Source organism: Jaculus jaculus, chromosome 2 (genome assembly GCF_020740685.1).
Source record: "Jaculus jaculus isolate mJacJac1 chromosome 2, mJacJac1.mat.Y.cur, whole genome shotgun sequence".
NCBI lineage: Eukaryota > Metazoa > Chordata > Mammalia > Rodentia > Dipodidae > Jaculus > Jaculus jaculus.
The window spans coordinates 157240370-157252946 of record NC_059103.1 but is presented as its reverse complement, the minus strand read 5'-3'; the positions used below and the strand labels follow the sequence as shown (position 1 = coordinate 157252946).

The 12577-nt window shown below is 39.7% G+C and overlaps 1 protein-coding gene across 1 annotated transcript in view; it reads left to right on the top strand.

The window, feature by feature from the left end:
• Cngb3 (cyclic nucleotide gated channel subunit beta 3) overlaps positions 1–12577 on the top strand; it is a 185209-nt gene that overhangs the window by 134361 nt on the left and 38271 nt on the right.

Genomic DNA, 12577 nt, shown 5'->3' with positions numbered 1-12577 from the left:
CAGATGCCAAGCCAAACAACCAGGAAGTTCCTGCCGGGCCTGACACTGGCGGTCATCTTGGAGAGACAGGATCAGACCCAAGTTTCAGTTTTGCCAAGATGGACAGAATGGCATCTCCTTGTTCCCCCTTTGGGCTTCTGTGGCTAACTAGATTTCTGAAAGAAGCTCACTTTCTCCTTCACTTATGTTTGCCAGCATCGAGTGTAAGGTAGATCTGACATAATTTAAAACTCGGTGTTAACAAGCTGTGACACTATATTATCTGGAAAATTATTTCTCACATTTGACCTTGCTGCTCCCAACAGCTAGCTACCAATAGTAAGTGATGTGGGCAACTCAATTTAGAATTTCTTTCTCTACAACGCAATTCATTGTTTCCTCGTTTAATGGGCATGGACTTTCATATACAATAAAGCATTTCCTTTTACAATAAACAAAACTAAGTTGGAAAGGGACCTGGAAACCACTTGTTAGACTTCAAGGTGACTTAACTTCACAGTTATTAATGATAATAGTTTAAGTTATGTTTTCAAGAAAGCAAAAAAAAAAATGAGTCTAGAAATGGATAAATCCTATAGTACTAAAATGATAGGCATTCTGAGGATAAATTTTGATCAACTTGACAGCTGCATTCAGAGCTGGTAATGACTTAAAAATTTTAACTTCCTGAGCTGGAGAGATGGCTTATCCATTAAAAAGGCAAAAGACCCAGGTCCAATTCCCTAGGCCTCACATGAAACCAGATGCACAAGGTGGCTCACGCATGTGGAATTTGCACTGGCTAGAGACCCTGTCATGCCCATTAGCTATCTATCTGCCTCTCTCTCTCTCTCTCTCTCTCTCTCTCTTTCTCTCAAATAAATAAATAAAAATAAACAATTAATAAAAAGAATTTTCTGGATCCAACACCCACCATCTAGGTTGCACTTTGAATAAAGATAGAATTTCCTACAATTCAATTCAAATCTCCAGTTGCTTTATACAAATCCGGAATGTACAATTTTTATATAGCATTGAATTTCTCATTGCTTAAAATAGAGTAATTTCTACCAGCTTTATTTCATCAATCATTCCATATTTATTTAGTGTCTAGCATGTCCAAAGCCCTGGTGAGACACTAAGGACACAGCAGTGAGTAATACACATGCATTGACCTCAAGGAGCTCACCTAAAAGAAAGTGAAAAGACTTTTTGAGATTGCAAGCCTTCCTCAGAAAAACTAAACTGATAACAATATATTCCTTAATGTCAGGGGAAATTGGATAAAGTTAAGCAGATAAAATAAACAGATAGTAAAATTTAATTCAAATATTATATATTAACATAATAGCAATGTTAATTGAATATGTACTTACTTATAAAGAATAGGAAGGCACATTTTGTCCTGTCTTGTGTGCCAAGGTTGTCTATAGCAACTTCTATACCAGCTTGCTTCTGAGGTATGGATATCTTGATATCCTTGTGAGAGATTCTCTCTGAGGTTTTGTTTTGTTTTGGTTTTTGGTTTGCATGTGTGGTATGTGTGCATGTGCTTGTGTGTGTTTGTATGGGGGTGAAGCAATTTGAGGTGACTGAGTCCCCAAAGTAAAAAGCAGGAATGTCTCTGAGTCTACCCTTGCAGTCTTTGCTAGAGATCAGAGAAGGATCAGGCATCTCCTTATCTCATCTCCTTATCATGCCTAAAGATGTTCCCTAGATCTATTTTTCCATAAACAACTTGAGCACCTCCTTAGAAAGGAGATCCCCTTTCCTAGAATTAAGATTCCTAGAAGGTTTAAATCTAATCCTGGCTTTGTGGTTGGTTAAGTTCAGCCCAAAACTTGGCATCATGGCTGGTTACCTCAGCACCCATTCAGAAGCTATATTGGGTCACAGGGCAGGTTTTACCCCCTCCTGCCTATCACATGGCAAGAGCTCTCTATGCTTTCTTCTCTTCGATTAATCAAATGCAAACCTTACCTTCTGGTCTGTGGATTTTAATTATTTAAACTCATAAGACAAGAAGTTATAGTACCCTCCAAATTCCCCAAATTATTGCAGCATTGGCTTATATTGGTTTAGTAGCAAAGAACCCCAAAATTCCTCAGGGGGGTTGTGGGGCATACTTAGGTGTGGCACTTGGTATATGTGGAGACCAGAAGTTGATATTGGGTGTCTTTGATAGCTACCTTATTTACTGAGACAAGGTCTCTGGGTTGAATCTAGAGCTCACTTATGCAGTAGACTGTCTAGACAGCAAGATACAGGAAATTTTCTGTCTCCACCTTGCCGAAGTTGGAATTGTAGAGAAGCCGGCTTTTACATGGATACTGCAGATCCTGATACAGATTAGGAGGAAGTCTACCTTCTCTAATAAATAGTTAGTAAGAGATTGGCCCAAAGAAACACAAAGGGACTACACCTTGGTCCGATTCAGTCTCATCCAAAATGGTTGTAAGCAGGAACTTTGTTTTTTCCATTTATTTATTTGATTAAGTAGAAAATTTGTATGGAAATAATCATGTGTTGTACCACCATTTCCTGCGTCCCTGCCCCCATTCCACTAAGGGCCCTTCTCAGCGCAATTGCTGATATTCACAAGGAATTGTGAGTTATGAGTTGTAGGAGCAACTGTCAGTCATTGGAGATGGGGCAGTGCCTCTGGGTACTCCCTCCCACTTTGTGGCTCTTACAATCTTTCTGTCCCCTCTTCCACAAAATTCCCTGAACCTTGCTTGGTGTGTTTAAGTCTACTTTAGTGTTGAGCTCTTAGCAGCTTCTGGATTTCTGATTTGGTACATTTTGAGTATCTCCAGTGCTTGTCTACATCAGCCTGGTATAGACTGTCAGGTTGCCATGGAAGCAGCACTCTTGTTAATCTCACCAATTTCTCTGTGGTTTTACCTATGTCCTGGCAGCTTTGCTGGGGTTGTTCATTTTCTGCCAGGGAGTCAGCTATATTTTCTTGTTTTGTTGATAGATTTTGTCCTTGGTTCTCACTGTCTTCTGAAAAAGAAAAACAGATTATCCAACAGAGAGTGACATCCACATAGGTTAAAGTGAATAAGCATTGTTAATTTAGAGAGGTTTTTGATGAGTGTACCTCTATTTCAGCCAAAATCTAGAGGGAGCTTCTCATTAGAGTTCATAATCTTGTTCTCCACGAGATTCATTCTCGATTTCCAGTGCAACATATGGGTTCCTTTCCACTGAGCAGATCTCTTAGCCAATCAGAAAGCCATTGGTTGCCCACCTAGGCTGGGTACCACCATTGCACAGGTGTGTACATCTTGTCAGGCTGATTGCTTTCATAGAGTAGTGTACTCTGCTTCCTCACAATGTTTTCCCTCAGCAACACATGTAGTGCTTTCCAGCACTATATGGGCTAACCATCTGGGAAATGGCCCCCTTCAAGATTCCAGATGGATCTCTCAATGTTCTGTGTTGGCAGCATGTGATGTCTTTAGCAATAAGGTCTTGCCTTTTACGTTAAGTGGGTAATCAAGTGTTTTGACCAGAAACTGTCTTGTTTGGGGTCGTTTTAGGTCTTTCTGATCAACAGCTCAATTTGAGTTGTAACCAACTTCTGGTACTGGAAGTTAAAAGGCAGAGTGAAATGTCTTAAGGTTAGGCTTCATCCCACCCACTCCAGGGCCATGATTACCAGACAATTCCTCTATATTCCTATTGAGGATTTCATATTTTAGTCTACTGTCCAGGGAGAAAATTTCTATGAGTACTAATTCATTTTGGATTTAGTTTTGTGTATTTCTCTCCCTACCCTCCAATTACCCTGTCCCCAAACCCTTCCATCCCTAATATCTATCCCTTGAGTTGCCTGTCAAGTATGCCTGAAACTCAAGCTGTTCCAGGTTAGGCACTGGGGAGAATATGTGGTGTTTGTCTTTCTGTGCTTGTGTGAGTTCACTTAGTATGATCTGTTCCAAATCCATTCATTTTCCTACAGATTTCATTATACAATTTTCCCTTACTGCTGGGTAGAATTCCATTGTGTAAATGTATCAAGTCTTCAATATCTACTCAACAAATTATGGACATCTGGGTTGATTCCAGTTCTAAGCTGTTATGAATTGAGCAGCTATAAACATGGTTGAGCAAATGTATCTGCAGTAAAGAGTGGAGCCTTTAAGGTAGATTCAAAGTAGAGTTATAGCTGGGTCAGTTGGTAGCTCTATTTGCATCTTTTTCAGGATGCTATTTATTGATTTCCATGGTGGTTGTACAAGTTTGCATTCCCACCAGAAGCAAATGAGGTCCCTTTTCCCCCACATCCTCACTAACATTTATTGTCATTTTATTTTTATTTATTTAATATTTGCAGTGAGAGACAGACCAAAAGAGACATGGAATGGGTGAACCAGGGCCTCTAGTGGTTGCAAATGAATGCCAGATACTTGTGCTACTTTGTGCACCTGGCTTTATGTGAGTACTAGGAAATCAAACCTGGGTCCTTAGGCTTTGCAGGCAACCACCTTAACTGCTAAGCCATCTCTTCAGCCCACTTTTGATTTTTTAATGATTACTATCCTGACTGAGGTAAGGTGGAATCTCATACTTGATTTAATTTGCATTTTCCTGATGGTCAAGGATGTTGAACATTTTCTTAAGTGAGTATTCATCATTTGTATTTCTCCTTTCTGAAGTCTCTTTTCACTTCTTCTCGGCTTGATTTTTTTGAATAGATGGCTTGATTTTTTTTTTTTTCTTAGATTTTGGAGTTCTAGATTCTAGTTCTAAATTCTAGACATTAGACCTCTGTCAGTAGTGTAGCTGGCAGAGATTTTCTCCCATTCTGTGAGTCATCTCTTGGCTGTGTTTATAGTATTTTTGTCTGTACAAAAGCTGTGTAGCTTCAAGAGATCCTACTGGTTGGGTGATTGTTTAATTTTATGGATTACTGGGGTATTGTTCAGGAAGTCTTTTCCACTCCTATATCCTAGAGAGTTCCCCTAATTTTTTTTCTAGTCATTTAAGTGTTTCAGGACTTATATTGAAGTCTTTAATCCATTTGAAGTAGGTATTTGTGCATGGTGAGAGGAGTGTATCTAGTTTCATTTTTCTACATGTGGCTATCCAATTTGTCCAGCACCATTTGTTGAAGATATTTCCTTTTCTCCAGTGCACTTGGTTGGCTGATTTGCAAAAAGCTCCAGTAGCTGTGATTACTTAAACTAAGGACTGGGTCTTCAATTCTGTTCCTTTGGTCTTTATGTCTGGCTTTAGGTCAGGCCATGGTTTTATTTTCTTGATGGTTCTCGGAATTCATTCTTGCACTTAATCGTGTTTTCATTAAGCTTAATCAGCTGGTTATTGAGATCCTCTATTTGTTGACTCACCTTCAACTCATTTATCTCTTTGGAGATCTCTCTAGGTTTCCTCAATTAGGTCTGTAGCAGCAACTACTTAATCCCTCCTCAGCAACAACCACGGCTTCCTGTTTCTTCCTGAGTTTTATAGGCTTATTCCCTGTGGGTGGGTGTTTCCTGTGTCAGTGTTCCTCCTGGCCCCACCAATCAGGTTTTTCCCTATATATTTGAGCCTGGTGATGAGGCTCATTCTAATAGGATGCTTGATTCATATAAATGGACCTGAGCCATCATGAGGGTGAGGTGAGACCCTTTTATTTCCTTTCCTAATTCCCCCAGAGGTTTTCTGGTTTCTTCTTCCCCCATTTCAGCCATCCTGGGAGGGAAGAAGGGGAACTCTCTTGACTTTTACTCTACCTCAGCTCTATCTAAAATAAATCTCAGAATTTACCATTCTGTGAGTCAGTGTTTTTCAATTCTTGGCTAACTTGGACAAGAACTAATGACCTGAGAGCTACTGGTGTAGGAGAGCTAATCCAGCTCAGAGCTATCTCCCACATCAACCCCAACTCAGGTCCTCCTGCTTGTGAGTACTTTTCCCTACCTTCACCACTTGATCCCATCCTGGCAGCCACCTATGAGGCACATGAACTACATCCATACAGATTTCAGCAGACACAGGTGCTAACAGGAAGGCCCCTGTTGTATCTGATCCACAGCCTTAACCACCTTTTCACCAACAATGAGATCAATGTAAAAGGCATGGTAGTCACCATCTTGGTAGCCAATAAGAGTGGCTGCTGAGCTGATCATGGTGGTGTGCACCTTTAATCCCAATACTGGGGAGGCAGAGATAGGAGGATTTCTTTGAGGTCAAGGCCAGTCTGGGACTACACAGTGAGTTCCAGGTAAGCCTGAGCTAGAGCAAGACTCAACCTATGGGGGAAAAAAAAAAAGCCTGCTGAGTGGCCCTTATATATCAACTTTGACCAGTCAGGCATACTCAAAATTTTTGAAGCAAGGAAGTAGGGAATTGAATCTGATGACTCCATGTTTGAGTGAAAGACACATACTCCCACTACTTTGTGGAGATGCTTTAAAGTAATCTAAAAGAGAGATCATTTGCCTGGCCTGACCAACAACAACAACAAAAAAAATTCCAATGAGATGATCAAGAAGTCTTCAAGAACCATGAGGACAAACCAGCATGCCTCAGTCCATGATTCCACTGGCCTTCATCAAGTAGAGAATATCAGCCACATAGAGCCTGCCCTGAGCCTTTACTGGTACACTCCACCTTGTGAATCATTGCATGCCTTTGACCAAATAATGGGACATAGAAATAAAGTCACCTGACATTCCTCGGAAGATATGGATTCTGGGCTGCATTTCTAAGATCAGGTTCCCCAGAGATTGCCTTAGACAGAAAGGCCATCCATCATTTGCTGCCTAGTAGTCCATCTAAATAAGTGGATACTGAGATCCACCATAAGGCAGATGCTAATGATATGGCATTAAGTAAGCAAATAGTGCCCTGAGCTTCCACAGAAGAAAAACTTCCACTAAAGAAAAAAAGTCTTATGATTTTAAACACAAAGTCAAGTGCCTTCCTCCACCCAGTTCTTTAACAGCATTAAAACAGTACTGGGGGCTCAGTGTTTATGTGTGAGGAATGGGGATTATAGTGTTTGAAAACACTTTGGTCTCTGATCTGTAAAATAAAATCAAGAAATCACAGATAATCAAGAACTTATCCAATTGTGAAGAGGACTAGATTTAGAGATCTTTAATATTTGGAAAGAATGTTTTTTGCATCTGTAGGTCATATTTTTTCAAGCATATTTTACAAATTCCTATGCTAGGGAGAATAGAAAATTTAAGGCAAGTTATTACTTGGGCTAAATGCACATGTACCCAAACCTCCTGCAAATCATAAATGCATACTAATGTACCCAATGATCATTGTCACAGACTTTGCACTGCTATCCAAATTGCCAATTAAAATTAAAGCCAAATAACTACTAAAACTGGTTTTGAACAGTGCCCCCCAAAAAGAGGATATTGATGAAACAGTAGTTACTCTCTGACTTTCTATATAAGTCAAAATACTCTAATGACTCCTATTAAATAAATGGAACTAAGTCACAGAGAAAAAAAGTCAATCTAAAATGTAATTATTTGTAATCATAATGGAGCAAAGTTTATCTTAAAAAAATCATTTTGTGGCTGTAAAAGGAAAAGGTAATAGTGCTCAGATATGTCATAAAATAGAACTTCTCACAAAACTAATGATGGCTTGAACTAATACTATGAAAATTGACTTCTTTGTTAGCTAGTTAAAAGATACAAGTTGATTAAAAGGAAACAAAAACAAGGGATAGCTTGGGTGGAAGTACCCTGCTGGGATGGAGAGACACTTTACCCTAAAACTATAGGCTGTTGGGCAGGAGAGATGACTTAACAGTTAAGTCACTTGCCTACAAAGCCTAAGGACCCTGGTTTAATTCCCCAAAACCCACATAAGCCAGATGTACAAGGTGTCTCATGGGTCTAGAGTTCCTTTGCGGTAGATAGAGGCCCTGGCATGCCCATTCTCTTTCTTTCCCTCTGTTTTCCTTTCTTTCTTCTCTCTCCCTCTATCTCTGTAATAAATAAATAAATTGCTTCCAAAAAAAAAAAAAAACCCTGTAGGCTATTGCTGATAAATCCCAGTGCCAGAACTGGGTCCTCCACATGAACTGTTAGTCAGGAAAGCCCATAAGACCCCCAAAACAGTGCAGACCATTGTCAAAGCACTTGTTTACTCATTAGAACTAAATAGTAAGATACTACTGCTGAAGACACCACAGGCTCTGTCACAAAACATTGAGAGATCCACTTGGAACTGAGATAGAAGCCAGCTCCCTGCCAGCTAGCACTCATAGGCTGGAAAGCGCTATGCAAGCTGCTTGGGGATAAAAGTCACCAATGGTGTGAACAGTCAATGGATCCTGCAAGTCACCAGTACAATAGTGGCACATAAGTTATGGGGACAATCAACTTCTCTGATTGGATATAAGGCTGACTAAATGGGAGAAAATTCATACTTGGTCTGAGAACTGAGTCAAAGTCCTTTGGCTTAGAAGGTGGTAGATCACAGAAGTAAGCTTCTCTTGTTTATGAATGAAGATGTAGTACCCATCAATAGTCTTAAAAATGTACTTGGTTATCCCCTTTAATCAATGCTGCTCTCACTCTTTGTCAGAAAACCTGCTTTTGGTATATTCTAGAGAGAGCCGAGACCCATCAAAATGACAAGAAGTGGGGCTCAGTGGTTAAAAGCACTTGCCTACAAAGCCTAATGGCCCAGGTTCAATTCCCAGTACCCATATAATGAAAAAATGAAACATACATCTGGAATTCATTTTCAGTGGCAGGAGGCCTTGACACATACATTCTCTCTCTCCCTCAGTCTCTCTCTCATACACACACAAATAAAAATATATTTTTTTTATATGATGTAGAATGGAATTTCAAAGGGGAAAGTGTCAGGGGGGAGGGAGGGAATTACCATGGGATCTTTTTTTATAATCATGGAAAATGTTAATAAAAATTTAAAAATTAAAAAAGCAAATATATATATATATATATATATATATATATATATATATACATATATATATATTTAAATAACAAAGAGAGAAATCCATGTGCTTAGCTTGAATGAGCCAAGTCATTTCCGTCACATTTTCCCGGACCCAGGAAACATTAGAGGAAGTATTGCTGCTCTCATGGAGAGCCTTATAACCTCCTCCAGGCAGAGGCAGTAGACATAGTACACTCACAGCTCATCAAAGCAGAAAATCAGAGGTTAAGCAGACCGATCTAAGGTTGCTGAGAGCTCAACACTAAAGGAGTCTTATAACACCCTCCAAGGCTCAGGGAACACTGCAGAAGAGGGAAGAATTTAAGAAACAATGGTGGGAAGGCATACTGTGAAGCATTGTTGTCCCCATAGGAGCTAACTGGTGCATTGATGACCCTTATGTACACCCCTGCTGAGAAGGACACTCATTAAAATGGGGCAGGGGAGAGGGGAAATAAGAGAATACAGTGAATGGAGTATGTCCAATTTGTAATATGTTCATGTTTTGAAGTTCCCAATAAACATTATTATTTAAAAAACAGAATAGCTTCATGGTGTAAGTACGGCTTCACTAGGCTGCTGTGCTGATAGGAAGGCCTGAGTGCTACACCACTGCTGCCCCACGTTAGGGGCACCTTTGCATCAGCCATCTTTCAGAAGCAGCACTACTTGGCTGGTGAAAGAAATCTAAATGTTTACTAAGGACAGTGTCTATGTTCAGTCTGCGTGATTTGATCCATGTTCTGAGTGTGTTCACAAAAGGTCACATTTGGAATAGTTCAAACATTATCCTTTGAGAAAATCCCAATGAGCACTGAAGCTATTGATATAAGTGCTGTGTGTCACCCTGCTGAGAAGCGCACTAATTGTCTGCTTATCCACTTTAACACTTAGCTCCTTGGGATGGTCTAACATTTCCACATTGATTTGGTCTCCTTCATTAGAGCTTTCTGCCAGTGAGCTCACCTGATGGACAGAAGGTTAAGGATGAAATGTATTTCTCCGCAGACAAATTCTTACCTTTATTAACATTTCAAATTTGACAAAGTTGAAGTCTCATCAGTTCTTAGATCAATTCTTCCTTCTCCCTCCCCAGAAGGAACCACTCAGATGAATTTTTGTTGTTGTTGCTGTTGTTTGTTTTTTCGAGGTAGGGTCTCACTCTAGCTCAGGCTGACCTGGAATTCACTATGTAGTCTCAGGGTGGCCTTGAACTCACAGCAATCCTCCTACCTCCCGGCCTTCAGATGATATTTTTGAAGATGTTCTTCCAAATATCATTTTTGTAATTATATATCTTAACCCATAAAACATAAATAGGGATGGAGAGAGTACATAGTGGTTAAGGCTCATGCCTGTGAAGCCTGAGGACCTAGGTTCAATTCCCCAGTACCCACATAAACCAGATGCACAAAGGGGTACATGCACCTGGAGTTTGTTTGCAATGGCTGGAGGCCCTGGTGTGCCCATTCTCTCCCTCTCTCTCTCTCCCTCTCTCTCTCTCCCTCTCTCTCTCTCTCTCTCTCTCTCTCTCTCTCTCTCTCTCTCTCTCTCTCTCATGCTAGGTGTGGTATCCTGTGTCTGTAAACCTAGTGCCAGGGAGATGGAGACAGGCGAATCCCTGGAGTTCCTTGGTCATCCACTCTAACCTAATTGGCAAGCTCTAGCCAGTGAGAGACTCTGTCTACAAAAGAGGTGGATAGCATTACTAAGAATTACACCTGAGATTGCCTGTACTCTCCACATACACTTATGTGCACATGTGCCCATAAATATATGCAAATGCATATATACATGCAAAAAGAGATTGTTTAGATGCTCTATTTTTGATTATTTACAATGTAAATATTCTTCATAGACATGAATATTTGAGATTTAGTTTTTTTATTATTATTAGGCATGTGTAATCACACCTTTGCATCTGTAGTATGTATCAATGATTTAAAACTACAATGCAAAGTGACGTTTTTGAAGCATGCATAGATTTTTCATTAGCCCAACCTATAAATTTGTTTTGACATAATACACATACAGATATGCATGATAAATAATGTGACTTCTAGCACTATTAAATATAAGCCACTCAATAGACATTGCTTTAATATCTATTATGCCCATTTTTTTCCACCTTCAAGAAGATGACATGCTGTTCTTGCTATTCATTTGACCACAAGTTCTGATTCCCAGAGCCCATATAAAATCTGGGCATAATGGCACAATTTTGCAATCTCAGTTTTAGAACAGGAGGACACAGGAGGATCCCCAGGGCTAGCATTATCAGTGAGCTCTGGGTTCAGTGAGAGTCTGTGCAAAAAAGAAAAAACAAAGGTAGAAAGGGATTGAGGAAGATCCTGTCATCAACCTCTGCCTGTCTACATACACGTGTGCCCTCACACATACGAATGTATTCACACACACACACCATATACATACATATGTATATATACACATGAATATATGCATATATATACACAAAGTGGCATGTGCATCTGGAGTTCACTTTCAGGGGCTGGAGGTCCTGGTGTGCCTCCCCCTCCAAATAGATAATTTTTTAAAAAAAAGATGCTATAAAAACGTTGGGGAGATGGATCCATGGTTAAAGAAGCTTGCTTGCAAAGCCTGCCTGACTGAGTTCCATTCCCTAGTACTCACATAAAGCCATCTACACAAAGTGGTTCATTAAATAGCAAGAAGCTCTAGCATGCCTATACTTACTCTAAGGAAAGTGTAAGAGAAAAGTAAAAGGGAACACTGGACTTGATCTCTACAGACAGACTGTTTTTTGACAGAAACAGTGAGAGGCAAGCCTTTTTGCAGGATGAAGGCTGAAGCACTGAGCCAGGCTGGAGTTTAAACTTATAAGGAAGATCTTAAGAAACAGAAAGTATCAGGTTTAGTTGATAAGAAAATTGAGGCCGGGTGTGGTGGTGCACACCTTTAATCCCAGCACTCAGAGGCAGAGGTAGGAGGATCGCAATGAGTTCAAGGCCACCCTGAGACTACAGAGTTAATTCCAGGTCAGCCTGGACCAGAGTGAGACTCTACCTTGAAAAACCAAAAAAAATAAAAAGAAAGAAAATTGTAGCTGTTTGTGTCCTTGTTCAGAACAGACCTTTTAAGCCAGGATTGCTAAGGGAAGATACTCAGATGGTTTCTGGCCCTCAAGGCCATCTGAATTTAAGAAGAACACATCAATCAGGAAAGGTGTTGAACTTAATGAGGCTGAATACCTCTATGCCTTCTTTATTGTCTACTAGTTTTAGGGATAGTTATTAGCTCTTTAGCTCCCTCTAGCTTTCACCTACATACAGTCTCTCAAATAAACAAGAAAATAATGTTTTTGTGAAAAAAAACAATGCTGACAATATTTTTTAAAAGATAAGAAAGAAAATTACTTACCAAAGATTGTGAGTTATGTTAGTCTGAATATATTAATATTCACAATTGCTAGCAGCTTACTTAAGTAAGCATCATGTTAAGTTTCATTTATAAGTACCTTTTCCTAACCATTTTACAGTGTAGGAAACTGAGAGCAAGATTGCTTAATAATAGTTAGTAGACACAGGATTCACCACAAAGCTACCTTTTTCTCAGAGCTTGGCTCAAAGTATGTACATATACACTGACAATTGGTATTTTGGGGTTA